We start from the raw sequence: 20,246 nt of genomic DNA on the forward strand, positions 1-20,246 counted from the left end.
AGGGAGCGGGAGAAGCTGACTCCCCGCTGAGCAGGGAGCCCGATGCGGGACTCTGTCCCAGCACTCTGGGATCATGACCTGAGCTAAAGGCAGACGCTTAACAGACTGAACCACCCAGGTGTCCCTAAAAAAATTTTTTTTTGTTGAGAGATGCTGCCTGAGGCTGACTGGTACATATAGCAGAGGACACCAGCCCCACACAGCAGCCCATGATTACACCCGTCCTTCCGTCCTCACGCTGGCTCTGCTAGACAGAGGCCTCTGCTCTAGAGTCTTCGTGGGGCCTGGGCAGATTTGGGGGCCTGAGCTGGAGCTGGAGCCACAGCCTGGACCACGGTTTGAGCCTTGCTCTTGGACTTTGCTGGCAGAGCCTGAGACCCGTGGTGATGCGCACATGAGCACATGCCCGAGGCTCGGGTGGGCAGTGTAGGCAAGTCGATTGAGCTTGTGGTTGACACCCTGTGAGACCTTGAGTCTGACCTCCTTGGGCTGTACGGGAGCCTGGACAGCCCTGATAGTGCATGTTCCTCCGGAACTGGGAGATTCATATCTTTGTGACCAGGGTTTCTCGATGCTGTTTCTGTGCCATTTTCAGAACTGGTTGTACGTGGTGTGGTTCTTGGCCTTGGCCAGGCAGGCACTGAAATCCAAGGTTCCCAAAGTGCCTGGGACCTGAAGAGAAAGAGGGAGGCCACCAGGAGATCGTCAGTCTTGGAGCAAATTTTGATTGGTGAGCTTGTGAGTTAGTGTCACCGGCTGCACTTAGTGGATTTCAGGTATGCCTCCAGAATCGATCGTTCTCAACTTCCTAACGATGCCAATTTAAGAAGAGTAGGGATTGTGCCAGGACATTTCCCCCCAAATAAGGACTTTGCCAAACTATCTTTGCCCCCAAACAAATTTGTTTCCTTTGACTCCATTTCCTTTTCTTCCTGTGTAGTCTTTCCATTCAATGTTTACTGAACATCTAATGTGTACCTTGCTTGGCCCTGTGTATGCAGGTGTCAGTGATCTACCGTGGTTCCGGGGGCAGAGAAGAACCTTAAACCAGTGATTGCAATGAAGAACGCTGAGGGTGTTGTGAGAAGACACGTCTCCCACAGGGTCACATGGAGCCCACCCTCTTTCACTAAAGCCTTTTTCTGTCATCCCGTAAGCATAGCAGAATTTACCTTACAGAGTGTGCGCTTTTTGTGGTTTTTTTGGCTTTTTTTTTTTTAAAGCTTAGTGAATGTAAAGTATCTAATAAGTACCAATCAATTGTACTATTGTGAAAAAGCCAATTTTAAAAGCTTTTTATCTATTGACAATTTGAAAATAAAATAGTGTAAATATTTGTAACATGTAGTTCTGTCGCCTGCCAATAAATTAATGCGCTAAATGGCTTCTCAGAAAATAGGCCAACTGACTTCCTTCTCTCTTCTGCTGAATTCAGTAACTAGCGGTCAGCTAGTGGAGAATATCTGACAGGACCCTTGATTCTCTAAGCCTCTGCTGAAGGTGTGATAACACCCTGCCCCAAACAAGTGTATGGAGACGTTCGTCCTCAGTGACCAGGATGAAGGCCGCCCTCCAGCCGGGTCACCTCTCGGATGCTGTGAGGGCCAGCCACCCTGTAGGGAGTCCTGCTCAGAAGGAAGGAGCTACCTCCAGGCCAGCTGTGGCGCCTATCGTCTCAGAGGATTGTATTATTTAACTTCACGTGAGTGCATTCAATATGGTGCGGTGTGGCCGCACGGTTCACTCTTCGGCTATCATATCCTGTCAGTATCAAGGCTTGTCTCCCAACTTCCTAATTCCTTGACTACTGCAAACTTTAATGGGGGGAGTGGGGAATGTCGTGTCCTTTGTTCTCCTCTTCATGCCAAGGAAGATGGATTTTCCAACCAGACTTATTAATGAATGTGTGCGTCTAGACCATGAATCTCACCAGGGCTTCCTGTTTTTTCTCTCCTCCTTTAGGTGGGAGAGCATGGCCAGAGGGGGCTGGAATTGGGTACTTGTCTTCTCCTGGGTCAGCTGGCTTTAATAAAACCACAGCAGGTGAGGCTCTGGTTAACTAATTTCCCCTAAGGGCAGGCCTTGTTGAGAAGAACCCAGTGCTCTGGAGTATTTCAAAATGGTTCCTTTCCCCCTCCTCTTGCCAGAAGCAGGAGGGGATTTTTTTTAGCCAGTAGAGCCCTAGGAGCTAAAATTATCCAAAGTGAAGAGGCTGACTGATGACTGGGTGTCCTTGGAGTTTTTATCTCTCAGATTTGTCCACACTGAGCCTCCAGCAACCCATCAGTGCAGGTTTTCCTACCCCACCCCAGTTCCCCAGGAAGTGTCTGCTGGCAGCTTCCTGCTCTGGTAAGTTGTGACTCTATCTGCCTGTGTGTCTCTCCAGTCTGGTGCAGATGGTGGGAAGGGGGGGGCAGTTTGTCCTGTGTCCTCACTTCTCTTACAGATTTAAGAAGAGTTGTTGACTTTTCAGTTTGTTCCGTGTTTTCTCACTTGTTAGCATGGAGTATCAGCTTCTAAGCTCACAGGCGGGATCGGAAACCAAGTCTCCAGTGTATTTTTTTTCTACCTAGCCACAGAACACTCTGAATAGATAGGAGAATTTGCATAACTGAAACTCTGGTCATTCATTTCTGATAGTCTCTGTGATCTTCATTGTTCAGAAGAACTTTCTAGAAAAAGTTAATTGTGTATTTAAAAAGGGGCGAAGTCCTCCATGGTTTGAGCAGAGGTGAGATCTCAGATCATGGGGGCAGGAAGGCTTGCTTCTGGTGGAGGCTTACTCTCACATTCACAGCTTAATTCCAACTTGGTGTGATTAGAACGCTTTCTTTCCTGCCCCTCAGGGTGAGGAGAGAAGCAAGGATCTTCCCTCCTACCCCTCTGATCCATCATACCCCAAATTCAAGTTCTCCAGGATTAGTTTCATCCTCAGGACAAACATAGCTCAAGACTCACTTAACTCTCTGGGCTCCTTTTCCCCTGCAGATCTCAACCCAGTAAATTCCTTATTACCGTATCTGAGCTTTTAAGGTTTTTGTGTTTTTTAATGTATTTTATGTAGCATTTTTAGTGATTTTCAGTAGAAGGTCTGTTCCAAATAACCTACCCAAACCTGATCCTGGAAAGGGAAAGATTCTCTATTTTCTTAATAGAATTTTTTAATCTGAAATTTCCCTCCTTACTCTACTTATTATCTGACAAGTCCAATGAGATTGTACACTCCATTACCTTCTGTCTTGATCATTTCTGTATCCGCAAGGCTTGACTAGTGCCTGTCACATGGTAGGCATCTAATAAGTGGTCGTGACAATAATAATAATAATAATAAATCATAACAGTAAAAGATCTTTTTTTTTAGTGTAATCTCTTTCCCCAATGTAGGGCTCAAACTCACAACCCCGAGATGAAGAGTCACACGCTCCACCCACTAAGCCAGCCAGGCACCCCTAATAGTAAAAGATCTTAAACACGGGACACTTCTAGTGCCTTAGCTGATAGCTGTGCTCCAGTCCCCCCTTCTCCAAGCCATCCTGCACGTGGTGGGAGATTCAACTTTGGAGAGCATGTGCTCTCAACTTTCAGTAGCGCCCCATTGCCTTTCCCATAGAGACCATATTTCTTAGCTTGGTATCCATACATGTCTGGCTGTAAACTAATTTTCTACTCTTTTTGCATCCTGTGTTCTCCCCCAAACCAGTCTACTTGGCATTTTCTAAACATGCAACACAACTTTGCACTCACTAATCCGCCTGCCTTGGCTGTTCTTCCCATTACCTGTCTTTCTGTTCCAAACCATTTATTCCTTTGACACACCACTCAGATTCTACTTCCTCTGCAATTCCTTCTCTCATTCCCTGGCAAGAATTAATGCTCCTTTCTTTAAACTCCCAGAGTGTTTTGGGCTTCCTTATATATCTCTTATCACATGTGCTTTGCATTGTAACTATTTCTCTACATGGATTAATGCTTCCCTAAAAAACTCAACGGTGCTTTGCACACCGCATGCTCTCAACAAGTATGAATAGAAAAATGGATCATCAAAACAGGCTTCGATTGTGAACCCAAATAGGACACTTATTTATTTTTATTTAAAATTATCATTTAAGGGGCGCCAGGTGGCTCGGTTGGTTAAGCATCTGCTTTTGGCTCAGGTCATGATCCCAGGGTCCTGAGATTAAGCCCCGCATCAGGCTCCCTGCTCCGCGGGGAGCCCGCTTCTCCCTTTCCCTCTGCCTGCCATTCCCCCTGCTTATGCTCACATGCTCACTCTCTGTGTCAAACAAACAAATAAATCTTTAAAAAATAAAAATTAATAAAATTATTTAAAATTATTATTTTCCAATTGCTATCTTTTACAGAATGGTTGGGGGTTCACTGTTCTTTTCTTTTCCTTTTAAATTTTAAAGCACGTGGAGAATTTCATCAGGAGACTCAGAGAATCTAGTACTAAAAGTTAATTCTAGCAACACCCACACCAAGCTGAGTCTGACTCACGTTTCCTATCAGCAGTTCCTGTAACCTTGTTGAATTTCTCATTTATACTATTACTTCACTGAATGTCACAACCCTGAAAAACAGAAACCCAAGATAGCATTTCTCTTGTTTCCAAAGGCCACGTTCTACAGGTGGAAAATTCCAAGTTATAAAATTGAGCATTTAAAATCCTGCATCTTCAGTATAATGGAGTGTTTTTTTTTCTCTGCAATAGGATTGGTAGCTGTTATGTTACCAGTTATATTAATGCAACAGGTTGCATGATCACGTTTTGTTGACTAAGACTCTTCTAAGTCCTGCAGAAAAGTACTTCCGGTCTACGTACTTCCCTCTGATACTCTTTCAAAGGACTTACAGGGAGGAGGACTATTACTGGGTGTATTACCACTAATACTACTACATGAATCAAGGCGATTACATGTTTATGTTTTCGAACCTCCCTGTTGTTCAGGTGAGAAGTTTGAGTCATCAAAGAAAATACGCTAAGAAGTTACGTTTGAATTAAGCTGAAACTAAGGGAAAACGAATCCTATAGAAGAAACACTTTTGCAGATCACACGTGGATAGCTTCAGGAGGAGAAAATAAACGAGGACATACAAAGGATAGACGTAATTACATTTCAGAGAGAAAATCTCTCTAAGGCAGGAATAGTGTGGGCCAGGAAATCTACATTAGGTGCCAAGAATCTGAACAAGAACCCAGGAGGTCCTGGGGCGCCTGGGTGGCTCAGTCGTTGAGTGTCTGCCTTTGGCTCAGGGCATGATCCCAGGGTCCTGGGATCGAGCCCCACATCAGGCTCCTCCGATGGGAGCCTGCTTCTTCCTCTCCTACTCCCCCACTCCCCCTGCTTGTGTTCCCTCTCTCGCTGGCTGTCTCTCTCTCTCTGTCAAATAAATAAATAAAATCCTTTAAAAAAACAAAAAAAAAGAACCCAGGAGGTCCTAACTGAAGGAACAAAGGGTTCAGGGGTAGGGGATGCCAAATGATGCTTGATAGAGTTTCAGTCTGCTTAGAGGTTACATCAGGTAACGTCTCATAGGATCTCAAATCTGACATCTTGTTGATAATATTGGAGGCATATTGGTGTGGAATGTGTTGTATCCCAACAAGGTTATATGCCTCAAATCCATTCTTACCATAGTCACTGCCAGAAATCCAAGCATCTCTGTTCACCCCGAGTTACACACCCATGCTACTGTGTTCATCCCCAGTTGGGTCCAATCCCCAGCCCAACCCCTCATCCAAACCCCTACTGCCCCTCCAAGTGGAACCTTCACTTTGCAATCAGCAAACCCCTGCAGCTCCACCTCCATTTCATTCCAAGCACCCGGCTCACCCTGAGAAGGCTTCACTGCAGCCCAAGCAAGAGTGTGGTTTCCCTCTCACATACCTCTTAGAACTCAGGACCAGAAGCAAAAGCTGTGCTTTCCTGGGCTGCCATTGCCGGCCATGTCTCTCTCCCTCTTTATCGCACAAACCCCCGCTTTTCGAGACTCCTACCCTTCACATACCACCTTCATGCACGGACTTCCAGAACACACCCTTTATACTTCACATACACACAGACCCCTCATCTGCTCAAGGCTTTGCTTCCTGGCTGCCTGCCTTCCTTTCCACCACTGCTCCCGCAGGATTTTTGATTATCTCAATGTATGTAGTGATGACACATCCCCCATGCTGGCCTCTTAGACCCTTGACCATGCAACAGTCTTGAAGGCAGCCACCCACAGCCAGCTCACGTGTGGATTCGGTCAGCAACTATATTGCCCCAGTCTCTAATCCCGCACCTCTCTCACCCACCTGCCCTCCCACCCTTCCACCACTTCTATTCAAATCCCTCCATCACACAGTCCTTCGACTGAGTGACCATCACCCACTGTCACCCGTGCTCCGCTGACGGCCTTGTCTCCTAGTCCACTGAGAGAATGGGGGCTTTGGGGGGCCCTCCCTACTCTTCCCACCCCCAAACTGCCAAACCTATTAGCACCTACACCTGGTGCCTTCCTGTCTTACCTGTCTTGTTTATGCTGTCCTAACACAGTGCTCTCTGCTTCTGCACAGGATCATTCCAATAGCTTGCTGCTCTGTTTTAGTATCTCCATTCTGAGAAGGAACTTTTCTCTGATGCACTGGCAGGCTGCAGCTCGGTCATGCTGGCTCCTGAGAGCCGACTGTTCAATTTGCAGGGATTTTGCCCGCTCTTGGCATCAGGTTGGTGACTTGGGATTGGCTGTGCAGAGTGTTTATCCCGCTACAGAAGGAGCCTCTGGTTTTCCAGAGAGGGTTTTGTTAAACATCTACAGGCACATTCCTGTCTTAGCCTTCATCCTCCTGCTGCTACCAGCTGGTTCTCTGCCGCTCCTCCCACCTTTACCCCTACTGAAGCAGGACTTCGCCAGAGCTGTCCCAGGGTTGAGTTCCAGTCACCTGTTCACTCCTCGAACCCACTCAATCTAGCTTCTGTCTCTGTCAAAGCCATTTAGCACCTCCACGCTCCAAAGCCAAATAATACTTGTTTGGTTATTTTACTTGAGTTTTGCATTCAACTCCCCTACCCACTTCCTCCTGCTGAAAGCACATTCTTCTCCTGGCTCCTCTGATACCGCACTTCTAGTTTTTCTCCTGGCTCTCTCGCTGCTCTTTTCTCAGAATCCCTTGCAGGCTTCTCTCTGCCTCCCTCAGACACATACACAACTTCTAAAGGCTGGCTCCCCGGGGTGCAGTTCTGGGCCTTACCTCCTCCACACTTTCTCCCCATATGACTGCATTCTGTCTCGTGACTTTACACACTAAGGATTCAAACCTCTCTGATCTCCAGATTCCCCATATAATGGCCTGTTTGACAAGGGATGCACTCTTCTCTTTAAAAGAAACGTGTCCTGGGGCGCCTGGGTGGCTCCGTCCCTTAAGTGTCAGACTCTTGATTTCAGCTCAGGTCATGACCTCAGGGTTGTGGGATCAAGCCCCAAATGGGGCTCCATGGTCAGTGCAGAGTCTGCTTGTCTCTCTCCCTCTGCTCCTCCCCCCCCACTTGCTCTCTCTCTCTCAAATAATCTTTGAAAAATAATAAAGAAACATAAATCTTTAAAAAAAAGGTAACATGTCCTGATTCCTTCACAACCTGGCAAACTAGTCCCCTTACCCCCTCTCCCCCCAGTTGCCCACCTCAGGAACTGGTGGCACATTCAGTCATTTGCCTGAGCTGGAAATGTGGCCATCCAGGATTCCCCCTTCACCCTCACCTCCCACATCCAAGGCACGAGCAAGGCCTGTGTGTCTGCCTCCCGGGTACACATCTCAGCTCCCCGCCCCCCATCCAGGGCCAAACCACACAGTCCTCTGAATCACCCGCACGCTCGTGTCTTGTCTGCATTCTCCCAGGGGCCTCCTCACCGGCCTTCCCATTTTCATTGCTGCCCTGCGTAATACAGCCTCCACGAAACAGCTAGAGGAGGCCATTAAGAAAGAAAATCCTGGAAATTAAAATGGCTTTTAAAAGCTTTGAGGGGCACCTGGGTGGCTCAGTTGGTGAAGCATCTGCCTTCGCCTCAGGTCATGACCCCAGGGCCCTGAGATCGAGCCCCGCATCTCGTTTGAAGAAACACTGTTTGTTACATTAATTTAGGCTTTGAAATAATAGCTGTCATTTTGCTTTATATTTATTTATTTAAGATTTTATTTTTAAGTAACCTCTACACCCAATGTGGGGCTTAAACACAGCCCCGAGATCCAGTCACATGTTCTAGCAACAGAGCCAGCCAAGCACCCCTGAAACAGTAGCTGTCATTTTAAAAACAGCAATACGTGCAAGCAGAATTGTAACATTCAAAGGTGGGGTATCAAGAATATGCTTATCTTGGGGCGCCTGGGTAGCGCAGTCGTTAAGCGTCTGCCTTCGGCTCAGGGCGTGATCCTGGCGTTCCGGGATCGAGTCCCACATCGGGCTCCTCCTCTGGGAGCCGGCTTCTTCCTCTCCCACTCCCCCTGCTTGTGTTCCCTCTCTCGCTGGCTGTCTCTCTGTCACATAAATAAATAAAACCTTTAAAAATAAATAAATAAAGAGCAAACATTAAAAAAAATATATGCTTATCTTGATGAGCACTGAGTAATATATGGAATTGTTGAATCACTACGTCATATACCTGAAACTAACACTGTTAACTATGCTGGAATTAGAATAAAACAGAAAAAAAAATTCAAAGTGTTACAGTATCTTTGCAAGTGATCACCAAAGCCTTTTGCATATCAGCTATCAAAATAAAGCTCCTGAAATTGTCTAATCAAATAAAAATTACTCAATGGATATTCAACCTTTACTATGGCATAGAAGAAAATTTAAATCTTACAAAGTTTTCATATACCTATAGACTTTTGTCAATTTACTTTTTAAAACAAATCAGCTACCCCCCTTAAACTTTCCTATACTAGCCTGGAGAGTAGAATGGCTTTTAACAATTTCAAGCATACATGGAAAAGCTATCTCTTATCCTTGAAATTGTTGGTAATTTTTCTTTGGAAATTACAGAAGTTTTCCAATTAACCCAGAGACTCCAGAGTCAGATCATCTTTTTTAAATGGAAAACAGATTGTTTTAACATGCTGCTTAAAACCTTCCCGTTACATCTCAGATAAGATCCACATGCCTTTCCTACTGAGCCCCGCATAGTGTGGGCTTTACCTTTCTTTCAGCTTTATTCTGTCCTTTTCCTCTAACTCTGCCAGCATCGGGTACACTGGCTTCCTCTCAGTCCCTGGGACACCTTCTTCCTTTATGATTAGTGGTGTTGGTGGAGATGGTGAGGGTTGTGTTGTTTTGTTCTGTTTTGCCCCAGGGCCTTTGCACAAGCTCTTCCCTCTGTTCAGGGACACTTTCCCTTCTACTTTCTGCTGACTTCATCTCATCTTTCAGGGCTTATCTTGAATATCACCTTCCCAAAAAAAGCCAAGCAGCCAGGGGGTTCAGGAGAGCAACATGGATAGATTAGGCAAATAGTCAGCAAGTTGCCTCTTTCTCTCTCTCTCTCTCTCTCTCTCTTTTTTTTTTTTTTTAGAGGGAGGAGAGGGACAGAGGGAGAGGAAGAGGGAGAGAGAGAATCTTAAGCAGGCTCCCCACTGGGCACAGAGCCTGATGCAGGGCTCGATCCTACAACCTTGGAATTGCGGCCTGAACTGAAATCAAGAGTCACACGCTTAACTGACCGAGCCACCCAGGCGCTCCTCGCCTCTCTTTAGAGTAAGTAAGTTAATACCTTAAATTTACTATCCGGTTGCTAAAGTAACACTGCCTTGAATTTGTTGTCCATTCATCAGTTTCTTGAGGGCTGGCTTTGGCTGAGTACCCTGGGACCAGTAGTCAATGGCAGTGAAGGTCTATGGGGCAGGCCCATGTTGTTCCAGCTGCCAGGGGCTGGGTCATGACTGGTTGGTCTTCCCAAGCTCTGCTTTCCCCCTTGACAAATGTCAGCCAGCCCCATGTGGTGGGTCGGTTCCCCAGAAGCAGAGCCAAGGCAGGGATTCTTGTACACGCGGTGTATCGGGAGTGTGCCCTCAGGAGGAGTCTGTAGGGAGGTGGGAGAAGCAGGAAAGGGAAGGGGGGCAGCTAAGAAAAGATGTGGGGTCAGCCAAAGTCTAGCCTCAGCCTGATCCCACAGACGCTCTGGAACATGAATGGGACCACAGAGCTGTTCTCTTTGAAGCACAGGGTCTGGGCTTTTGTATCCTGGCACTAGTCAGGCACTGGCTGAGGGCACCTTGACGGGGGGGAGTCCAGGTAACCTCACAGATCCTGAGGTAGCCCTGTCTGTGCAGGAGGAAGTCGTGGACCTTCGACAGCCAACCGCTCAGCAGTCTGGTACTTCCTCTGGGTGAAAGGGACCTGGGTGGGGGACCAAAAGCTACGGATCATTTTAGGGCAGGATTATTCAACCTCGCCACTATTCACATTTTGGGCTGGATAATTCTTTGCTGTGGGGGCCTGTCCTGTGCACTGTAGTATGCTTATCAGCATTTCCTGGCCCCTACTGCTAGATGCCAGGAGCATACCCCCACCCTAGCCTCTAGACATGGCCAGATGGCCCCTGGAGGACAGAACTACTGTCACTTCCCCAGCCATCCCGGTATTCTGTGGTGTCCTCAGCCAGTCCTTGGAGGGAGTTCCTAGCCACGGCACTGCCTGTTCATCCGGGATATAGCATCCTACACACACATTCCTTTGTGTGTGTGTGTGTGTGTGTGTGTACGCACACACGCACACGCGAGTGCAGTGGGGAGCGTAGGCTTCTCTGATTATGAGCTAAAAGAAGACTGGGTCAAGCCAGAATGACAAGAAGGATCAATAAAAGCTAGCTATTTAACAAACAGCATGAACAGAGTTAAATGACTGACTGACCGTGGGTGTTAACGGAGAGGCTGACTCCTAGGTTTCTGGCTTCAGCAAATGCAGACAGGGCAAAGAGAGCACGTTCTGAGAAGGAACAGACAGGGTAAAATTTTGGACACTTGGAGTTTGACACGCTGGGGCTCCCTTGAGGACACATACGGAAGGCACCCAGAGACGAGTCTGGGCGGGGCTGGGGCACTCAGTCTGAGAGTCATCACCAGCAAAGTCAAGGACACAATCGCAGCTGTCTAGGGAGAAGGTACTTGGTGGGAAAGAAGGGGGCTGAGGGCAATCTTCACATTTAGGGGAGAGAGGGATGGCAGGTGGTCTCAAAGGGCACAGAGAAGGTACAGCCAGAGAGACAGAAGGAGAAGCAGGGGTGAGTGAGACAGGTAAGAGAAACAATTGTTCTAAAAAGAAAGATACAGTGCCTTCACCTGCCACTAGGCTCCACCCCTCAAGGATGCGAATTACCTCTAGAGCGTAGTCAAGTAAAAGTGGCACTCAGGCAATTGGTTGGCTTGTATTTGTTTCATATTAGGCAACCCCATTTAAGAAAAACAAAACACCTCACTTTTAACGAACATATTTTGTAAGGGGAGTGGTGAACATACTACACAGACTGCCCATATAGCAAACAAATCTCCTACAAAGATATTCCAGAGCCCCCAGCATGGCGGAAGCAGCAAGAACTGGGAACGGGGCCTTTGCATCTAAGCTCTTACTGTGCGCCCCCTCTGGTGAGTCCTTCTGATTTCCAGAATTTGGCTTGTTCATCATAAAAATAGGTGCTTCGGTGACGTGACCTCCTGGTAGTCTTTCTACTCAAACGTTCTAAGGCTCTAATCAAATCCACACACATTTATTACATAAATATGTCAATGGAAGTTCCATCCTATTGTACGTGCATCAGAACAGTGGCGCATAAGTCCTACAGAGCATCAGAATAACCCAGGGAGCTTGTTAAGTACGGGCTCCCACACAGAGGGTACGGCTGCCTAAAGGAATCCCGCAATACCACCCACAGAACAGAAGGAAATTTTTGCAAATCATATATATGACAAGGGGTTAACATCCAGAACACAACAAAAAACCAACTGATTTTAAAATGAGCGAAGGACTCGAATAGACACTTCTCCAGAGAAGATCTACAAATGGCCAATAAGCACAGGAAAAGATGCTCAGCATCACTTATCATTAGGGAAATGCAAATCAAAACCACAATAAGATACCGCCTTGCACCCAATTGGATGGCTATTATTATAAAAAAGAAAGAAAAGAACAAGGGTTGGGAAGGACTAGGAGAAATGGAAACCCTTGTGCACTCTTGCTGGGAATGTAAAATGGTGAAACCACTGTGGAAATAACAGTTCCTCAATAATTAGAAATAGCATTACTGTATGATCCAACAAGTCCACTTCTGGATATCTGGATAAATCTGTATATTCTAAAGAATTGGAAACACGGTCCTAAAGTGACATTTACACCAGCATGTTGACAGCAGCAGCCGCATTCACGATAGCCAGAAGGTAGAAGCAACCCAAATCCATCCTTGATGGATGAACGGATGAAGAAAATGTGGCATAGAGGCTCCTGGGTGGCTCCGTCAGTTCAGTGTCTGACTCTTGATTTCGGCTCACACTGTGATCTCATGGTCCTAGGACCAAGCCCCACAGCAGGCTCCATGCCCGGGTATGGAGCCTGCTTAAGATTCTCTTTCTCTCTCTCTCCCTCTGCCCCTCACCATCCCATACACGCTCCTGTGCATGCTCTTTCTCTCTCTCTCTCTCAAAAAAAAAAAAGATAATGTGGCATATACATACAGTTGACTATTACTGAGCCTTTAAAGTTCAGGAAATTCTCACACATGCCCTAACATGGATGAACATTGAGAACATTATACTCAGTGAAATGAGCCAGTCACAAAAAAACAAATATTGTATGATCCCACTTATATGAATTATCTGCAAGAGTCGAATTCATAGAGACAGAAAGTGGAATGGTGGTTTCCAGGAGCTGGGGCAAGAGAGGAATGGGGAGTTGCTTAATGAAGACAGAGTTTTAGTTTTGCAAGATGAATCAAGTTCTGGAGATAAGTTGCATAACCATATGAATGATTAACCACATGAATGTACTTAACACTACTGAACCATACGCTTAAAATGGTTTAAATAATTTTTTTAAATTTCTATGATAGCTGTGGGGGATAAAAGTGACAAAATAAATGTAAGGCAATGGGTCTATAAATTCAAATTGGTATGTTTTCATATCTTCCTAAAGCCTAGCTATCCTCTACAGTAATTAGTAATAGTACATTATTTAAATGGGGGGGTTGTTTTAAGACCTCTTTGTTCTATAATCAATTTTCAAAGACAACTGTTGATTAGAAATTTGGAAAGAGATATCTATCCTGTGGAGGGACACTTTGCATTTAGAATCCCCGTGTCCCCCTAAGATGGGAATTTCTCCTGCCTGCGTGTTCCCAGCCAGGCCTTGCCATGGCAGACGCCCCCAGACAATACCCACATGTCACAATATTGAGTTGTCTACTAGGTATTTCCTGAATGAAGTTCCCAATTCCAGATGAATAAGACTTCCTCAGAAAAGTGACTTGATGGTTGGGGTGCTGCCTCTTCCCAGAAGAAGGATGTCCTCCCACACAATGGCCATGTCATGAAGGATTATGGAGAAGGCGGGTCCCTCAGACAGAAAGCAAAGCATGTTTGTAAGCTTTGACTTCACGGAAAAGCAAAACTTCCATACAGGTTCATTCATTCATTCTGCAAATAATTATTGTGTACCAATGTTATGCAAATCACCAGAAAAATCACTATTAAAAATGAGGACAGAGTTTCACATTTAATTGAGGCATAATTTACATAAAACAAAGTTCACCCTTTGAGGTATATGGTCCTATGAGTTGACAATGTCTATTGTATAACTACCATGAAAATCAAGATACAGAATATTTCTATCACCCCAAGACGTTCTCTTGTGCCCCTTCAGAGCCAAGCCCTCCCCTTCCCCCCAGCCCCTGGCAACCACTAATCTGATTTTTGTCCCTACAGTTCTGCCTCTTCCAAATACCAAATAAATGAAATCACACAATATAGCAGATTTCGTGTCTGGCAGCTTTCGCTTCACATAATTCTGTGGCCATTCCTCCATGTTGTTGCCTGAACCGCTAATTCATGCCTTTTCCATTGTGCTATTCCATTGTGCGGGTGTAGCACAAATTATTTGCCCATTCGCTGGTTGATGAACATTCAGGTTGTTTCCAGTTTTCAGCATTATGAATAAAGCTGCTACAAGCATTAGCCTATGGGCCATTGTGTGGACATAAGTCTTCATTGTTCTTGGATTAATACCCAGGAGTGGCGTTGTCGCATCATTTGGAGAGTGAATGTCTAAATTAATAAGAAACTGCCCGACTATTTTCTAAAATGGCTCTACCTTTCTGCACTCCCACCAGCAATATACATACATAAGTTCCCCTTGTTCTGCATCCTCACCAGGCTGACAAAGCTTTTCACAAATACCAGCCTCTTACTTAATTTCGAACCCACAGTAATCATGGTCATTAGGTCATTGGCGATGTGTGGCTTGATCGCGAAGCTTCTCACTCTACAAGCCAGGGCTCAAACACATGCACTGCTTGATTGTTTCCACAATGCACATTTTTCTTATGAAGCAATAATATAAAAGTGCTGAAATGATCTCATTAGGTTTAAGAAATTACAGCAAGGCAGAGTTAGCTCTTAGCAAAATAGAAAGGGACACAGAACAGTATACACTTAGTGTTTGAAGGACTCTGAAAAGCCTTCTCTGTCCCAGCCCCATGGGATGCTTGAATCCCATCTTACCATGTCCCTGGCGAGGGGTCATCCAGGTTCTGCTACAGTCAGTTCTGTTTGGGGATCTCATTTCCCCCTGAGGCAGTGTTACTGAAAGATACAGTCACCGGGAACCATGTCAACTGTGGACAGTCACTCTCGTTTCAAGATTCATTGGTCCTCCTCTGGGGTAGGGGGACCCACATAACTCTAATCCTTATTTTTATCTGACACCTCTTCAAATATTTGAAAGCAGCTCTCCTGTCTCCCAAAGTACCTCCTCTCTCCCAGACTAAACATCACTAGTTCTCTTGAGCAACCTCACCCAACATGATTTTGAGTATTTCTCCATCCTGTCCCCCTCCTCTCAACAGATACAGCTTTATCTAATCTCTTCCCAAACTGGGGAGCTCAGGACCGATTCCAGAGCTCACAGGTCTAGCACATAGAGAGTAGCTTCTGATCTAGAGCCCGAGTCACTTTTTTGTCAGAGGTCCCTGATGCTCCACGCTGAACTTACCGTCAGCTAGTACTATGGTTAGCCTGGCTACTTAGTTATATCTTCCCCAATCTGTACTGGCAGACTAAAATATTGGGAGACTCAAGAGAAGGACCTAAAATGTTCTCATTATAGGGGCACCTGGGTGGCTCAGTGGGTTAAGCGTCTGCCTTCGGCTCAGGTCATGATCTCGAGGTCCTGAGATTGAGCCCCGCATGGGCTCCCTGCTCAGTGGAGAGTCTGCTTCTCCCTTTCTCTCCACCCCCCATCCCCATTTGTGCACTCTCTCTCTCTCTCAAATAAATAAGTAAATGTTTTTTAAAAATGTTCTCATTATAGATTCAACTAATACTCCAGTTTTCTAGAGCTTTGGGTGACCCTGATTTTATAATCACGTTTACCATCTCAACTTTGTGTCACCTCCAAATTTAATAAGCAGATCTACAAAGTCTCTGTTCAGCAATGCATATTTGTTGAGCGCCTACGACTTGGGCGGGCACTGTGAATACAAGGATGAATTGAATGGGGCGGTTTCTGGAGAAGCTCACAGTAGACGAGTGGGTTGTGAACCACACTGAAAGCTTCCCATAGGATTCCAGGAGCATAATCATCAGAGCTAGATAGAACTTTGACTAGTCAGTAACTCACCTACTGGCACCGGCATCTAGTCCGGATGTGCGCACTTTGCCCACACGGCTCGCATGAGAAAGCCTGAAGAACATCTGTAAGTCCAGATACACTACGTCTGCACATGACCGCTGAGCAAGGGGTTTCCAGAGGAATGAGGACCACAGTCCGCTGTGAACTGTGTTTAGTAAGTGGCCAGCCCACACTCTCACCACATCCCCATTTTCCCTAACCTCAAAATAATTACCTAAACTTATTCACATGGACGTAAGGATATTAAAAAGATACCACAGTAGGAAGTAGATAATGAGCTCGCAGAGTGGCCCAGTTTCCATGAGCAGGTAAATAACACTTGCGTGAGTAATGAATGAATACCTGACACAGGGGAAAGTGTATCCTAGGGTGCAAGCCTTATTTCAGAATAATACATCTCACATAGTGCAATTTGGGCAGTGTCCAAGGGGCTGCTGGACCTCTTATGAGGTCCTTCTTGGGCTGTGGAGATTGGTAGTCTAGGCAAAAGAGTTTTTGCAGGAGAGGAGGAGAGAAGAGGCCCAGAAAGTGCCTTAGCACTGGTACCCCAGAGGCCCCAGGCTTGCTCCCTCGCAGAAGGGAAAAGACTGGTTTGGGCACTCAAACTCCAGGCGGGAGAAAGGTAAACCCTTTAGGTGTGCATACTTGATTGGGCCCATGGAGCATTTGCAGTGACCTGGTTTGGATTTTGTTGCCCCTTCCCTCTCCCCGTGGGCCACCCCCATAGGGCAAAGCGTCTACATAGATGAAGTTTCCTTTAACCTTAAGAAATCAACATAGAACCACAGATTCCTAAGGGTGGGTTAGGTCACTGACAACTCTGATCCCAAAGAGCAAACCTTCGGAAAAGTGTTGCTTCCTCAGGAAATTCTTCTTCAGCCTCCTCTTCCAGAACACCCCCTCTTCTCAACCCCTGCTCCAGCAAGGTTTCCTACAATGCCCAGGAAACAGGCTTCTGACCCAGAACGTGACAAGCGCCAATCAGTGTCAAGGACAGAGTTGGAACCCTGCGCGGTTTGTTTTGTTTTTCCCTCACTTCCCCTGGAAGAAACCCCCACACCCCCTTTCGTGAGAGCCCCAGGGCGGGAGGGAGGGGGCAGGGCACAGCGTCGGATTCTCTCTGCGGCCAAAGCTCCGTGAACTCTCTTCGGTTCTGTTGTTTACTCACTTCTCGCAGTTTCTGTGCAGCGCGGGGAAGCTGAGCCGCGGCTGCTCAGATGTTATTTATCTTTTCCTGCGAGGGACTCGTGACAGTGCAGGGTGTTGTGTATCCTGTGCGATTGTTTATCACCCAGCCCCGCCGGGGCCCGAGCAGCCTCCTCGCCAGCACTTCACGTCCCCAAACCCCGGACTACGTGAGCGAGCGAAGGGCGGGGAGGTGACGTTTGGGCGCTGGGATGAACCCGCGGCCTCTGGAGCCGGCGGCGGCGTGTCCTCAGGCCGGGGCGCTGACCCCGGGCGCCCAGGTGAAGCGAAGGGGACAGCTGAGCACCGCTGCTGCGCCCCCGCCTGCTGCGCCCAAGTCCCCGAGCGCCGCCGGCTCGGCCGCTCGTCCCGGCGGGGGCGGGGCGGGGGCGATCCCGAGGCGCAGCGCACCCCAGCCACAGCCGGTCCCGCCCCGGCCCGGCGCCACCGCCGCCAGGCGTGGATCGGGGCGCACCGGGCGCTCTCTGGGCCGAGTCACCGGCGGGTCAGCCCTGCCCAGCCGCCGGGCTCTCGAGGGAATCCTACGTGAGAGGCTGCCCCTCGGCCTCCCTGCCTCCCTCCAGCTCCCGCTGCGCGGGATGCGCTCCCGGCGGCGAGTCCAGCCGGAGTCCCGGGCGCTGACACCGCGTGGGATCCGCCTCAACTCGGGCTCACCGGAGGCGCGGGGTGGCACCCGGGCGGAGGTGGGGTGGGAGACCTTCCTTCTCATTGGCCCCAGGCCGATGGAGGATTTGAAATTAGCCCATGGGGGGACTTTGGGGTGAGTCTTATCTTTCCCCTTCTCCTTTCTTTTCCTTTCTTTTCCTTTCCTTTCCTTTCCTTCCCTTCCCTTCCCTTCCCTTCCCTTCCCTTCCCTTCCCTTCCCTTCCCTTCCCTTCCCTTCCCTTTCCTTTCCTTTCCTTTCCTTTCCTTTCCTTTCCTTTCCTTTCCTTTCCTTCCATTTCCATCCTTTTCTCTTGGTTTTCCTGCCCTTCCCTGTTTGCTTTTGTCTTTCGGACGTTTGAGAGGGCTAGGTCTCCCTTGCCATCTTCTTGAGGAGCGTGCCCCGGGAACGGAGGCAGGACGGAAAGGGGCTGTGCCCTGGCTCTACCAGCCCATCCTCACACCACACACGCACACACACACATGCACACTCACACACTTATGAGGAAAGATCAAACGCTCACGGCGGCCCGAGGTCTGTTTTCTCAGGCGTCCTTCCCCCATCACCGCATTGTTAGTGGGACAATGGGCTCCTGTGTCAGTCTTGTTGGCACCAGTTTTGTACGATGCAGGAAACAGCATTTCCTCTCGGCGCTGGAAAATTAACTTGGATCGTGCTTTTCCCTTTTTATTGAGAATCCGCACACACCCCGGGAAACCCGAGCTCCCGGAGAGGGGAAAGAGCGGCAGCAATAGACATCCCAAAGTCCTGCCCCAGCCCGTCCCCTTCCCGCTCAGCTCACGGCTCCAGGTCTCTGCCAAAGGAGGAAACTCCCGGCGCTAAACAATAAGATGGGGCTGGGTGTCTCAACAGTGACCCTCCCACTGGGGCCATCAGGACTGACCGTGCCAAGTGTCAGGCAGAGCCCTCTTGCAGCCCGTTCTATTTGGAAGGCGAACTTGGCAGGAGCCCCCAGCAGCCCGAAGACCCTCCCTCCCCCCCCCCCAACTCTGGAGATACTAGCGGTAGGCTCCAAGTTGGCTAAGTTTGGGCATTGGGACAAGTTGCCTAGGCGGTCCCAAAATGTACAAATATGAACAACTGTTAGGCCCACAAAATTACTAGTAAATATTATCCTACTCCACTTAGTACTTCTAATTTGGTATTCGTCTCACTTTGCCCTGTCTCTTGTCCCTTGGACTCACACTTAATTGCAAAATCATCAAGGCAGAGAGGAGTCTCCTTTGTCTGCATTTATCACTACGAATGATTACTAAAATGGAGACCTCGGTGCCTGTGCTGGTTAGCCCTACCACCGTCTCCTACTGTTCGCATTTGTAGGCTGCGTATACTGACAGCTGACTGCTGAAAGCACCCACAAAATGTGTACGGGGGTGTCATTTCCGTGCCCTTCTCTATGCATTACACATGTGCACACACACTCACAAAACACCCATACCACAGCATGTGCTTAATGACTGCAATACCTCTACCACCCCCCCTCTCCTCTCCTCCGCTCTGCTCTCCATGACAGTCTGTCTGCAGGGAGGAAGACAGAGGGAGGCTCCCTCTCAAATCTATTATAGGTGCACCTCCCCTTCTCATTAATCTTTTGCAACAAATTCTTGAAACATTTTATGGAGATTTAATTGTTGCAAATGTTATTTACCAACAAGTTGTAAACTCCCAAACTTTTTGATAGGCTTTATTTTTTCAGAGCGGTTGTAGATTTGCAGCAAGATTGAGCGGAAGGTACGGATTCCCCATATACCTCTTCCCCCGCATATGTGGAGTCTCTGCCTGGATCAACATCTCCCACTAGAGAGGCGCGTTGGTTAAAATCTCTGAAGCCACATGGACACGCCGCTATCACCCAAGTCCGTAGTTTACGTTAGGGTTCACTTACGGTGCTGTACGTCCCCTGGTTTAGATAAATGTATAATGACACGTGTCCACTATTACAGTATCATACAGAGTAGTTTCCCTGCCCTAAATCTCCTGTGCTCCATCTGGTCATCCGGCTAAACCCTCCGTTTTTGAGTTTATCATCGTGCCTAACTGAAGTTAAGATCAAAACAGAGAATGTCAACAATGTACTTTGAAGACTTTTACCCTACATGAGTGAGATATAAATCAGAGCTACAGGGATCAGGGGTCTGTTGTTGGCACTGGGTTCCAACACTTCAGGTCTAGATCTACTTTTTTTCCTGACTGTCCACATTTATCCCTTCTTCCTCTTCCAGCTGCAAGAGTTAATGCTCTGTAAAACAACATTTAAATATTTAAATCCTCTAGGGAAGCACTAAAAGGAACCCTTTGGGACTCTTTGTGATGTGAAAATCATGCCCAGTTCCTGGAGTCCTGAGTCTTCACTGAACTGGGTAAAAGCCAAGGCTGCTTAATGCTTTGAATGAATGAATGATTGATCATATTCTATTTTTTGCTTACATGATATTTGTAAGCTTAGAGAAGAGATGATAGCTTTGTGGTCTATAGAACTAAATTTGGGGAGAAACGGGTGGAGCATC

At 47.4% G+C, this 20,246-nt stretch overlaps 1 pseudogene; it reads right to left on the reverse strand.

Moving 5' to 3' along the window:
* Nucleotides 1-266: 266 nt before the first annotated feature.
* Nucleotides 267-1,149, reverse strand: LOC123791806 (large ribosomal subunit protein eL29 pseudogene; annotated as a pseudogene).
* Between the last annotated feature and the right edge of the window lie 19,097 nt (nucleotides 1,150-20,246).

The sequence above is a fragment of the Ursus americanus genome, chromosome 10 (genome assembly GCF_024610735.1).
Source record: "Ursus americanus isolate L20-20 chromosome 10, mUrsAme1.1.p, whole genome shotgun sequence".
Lineage (NCBI taxonomy): Eukaryota > Metazoa > Chordata > Mammalia > Carnivora > Ursidae > Ursus > Ursus americanus.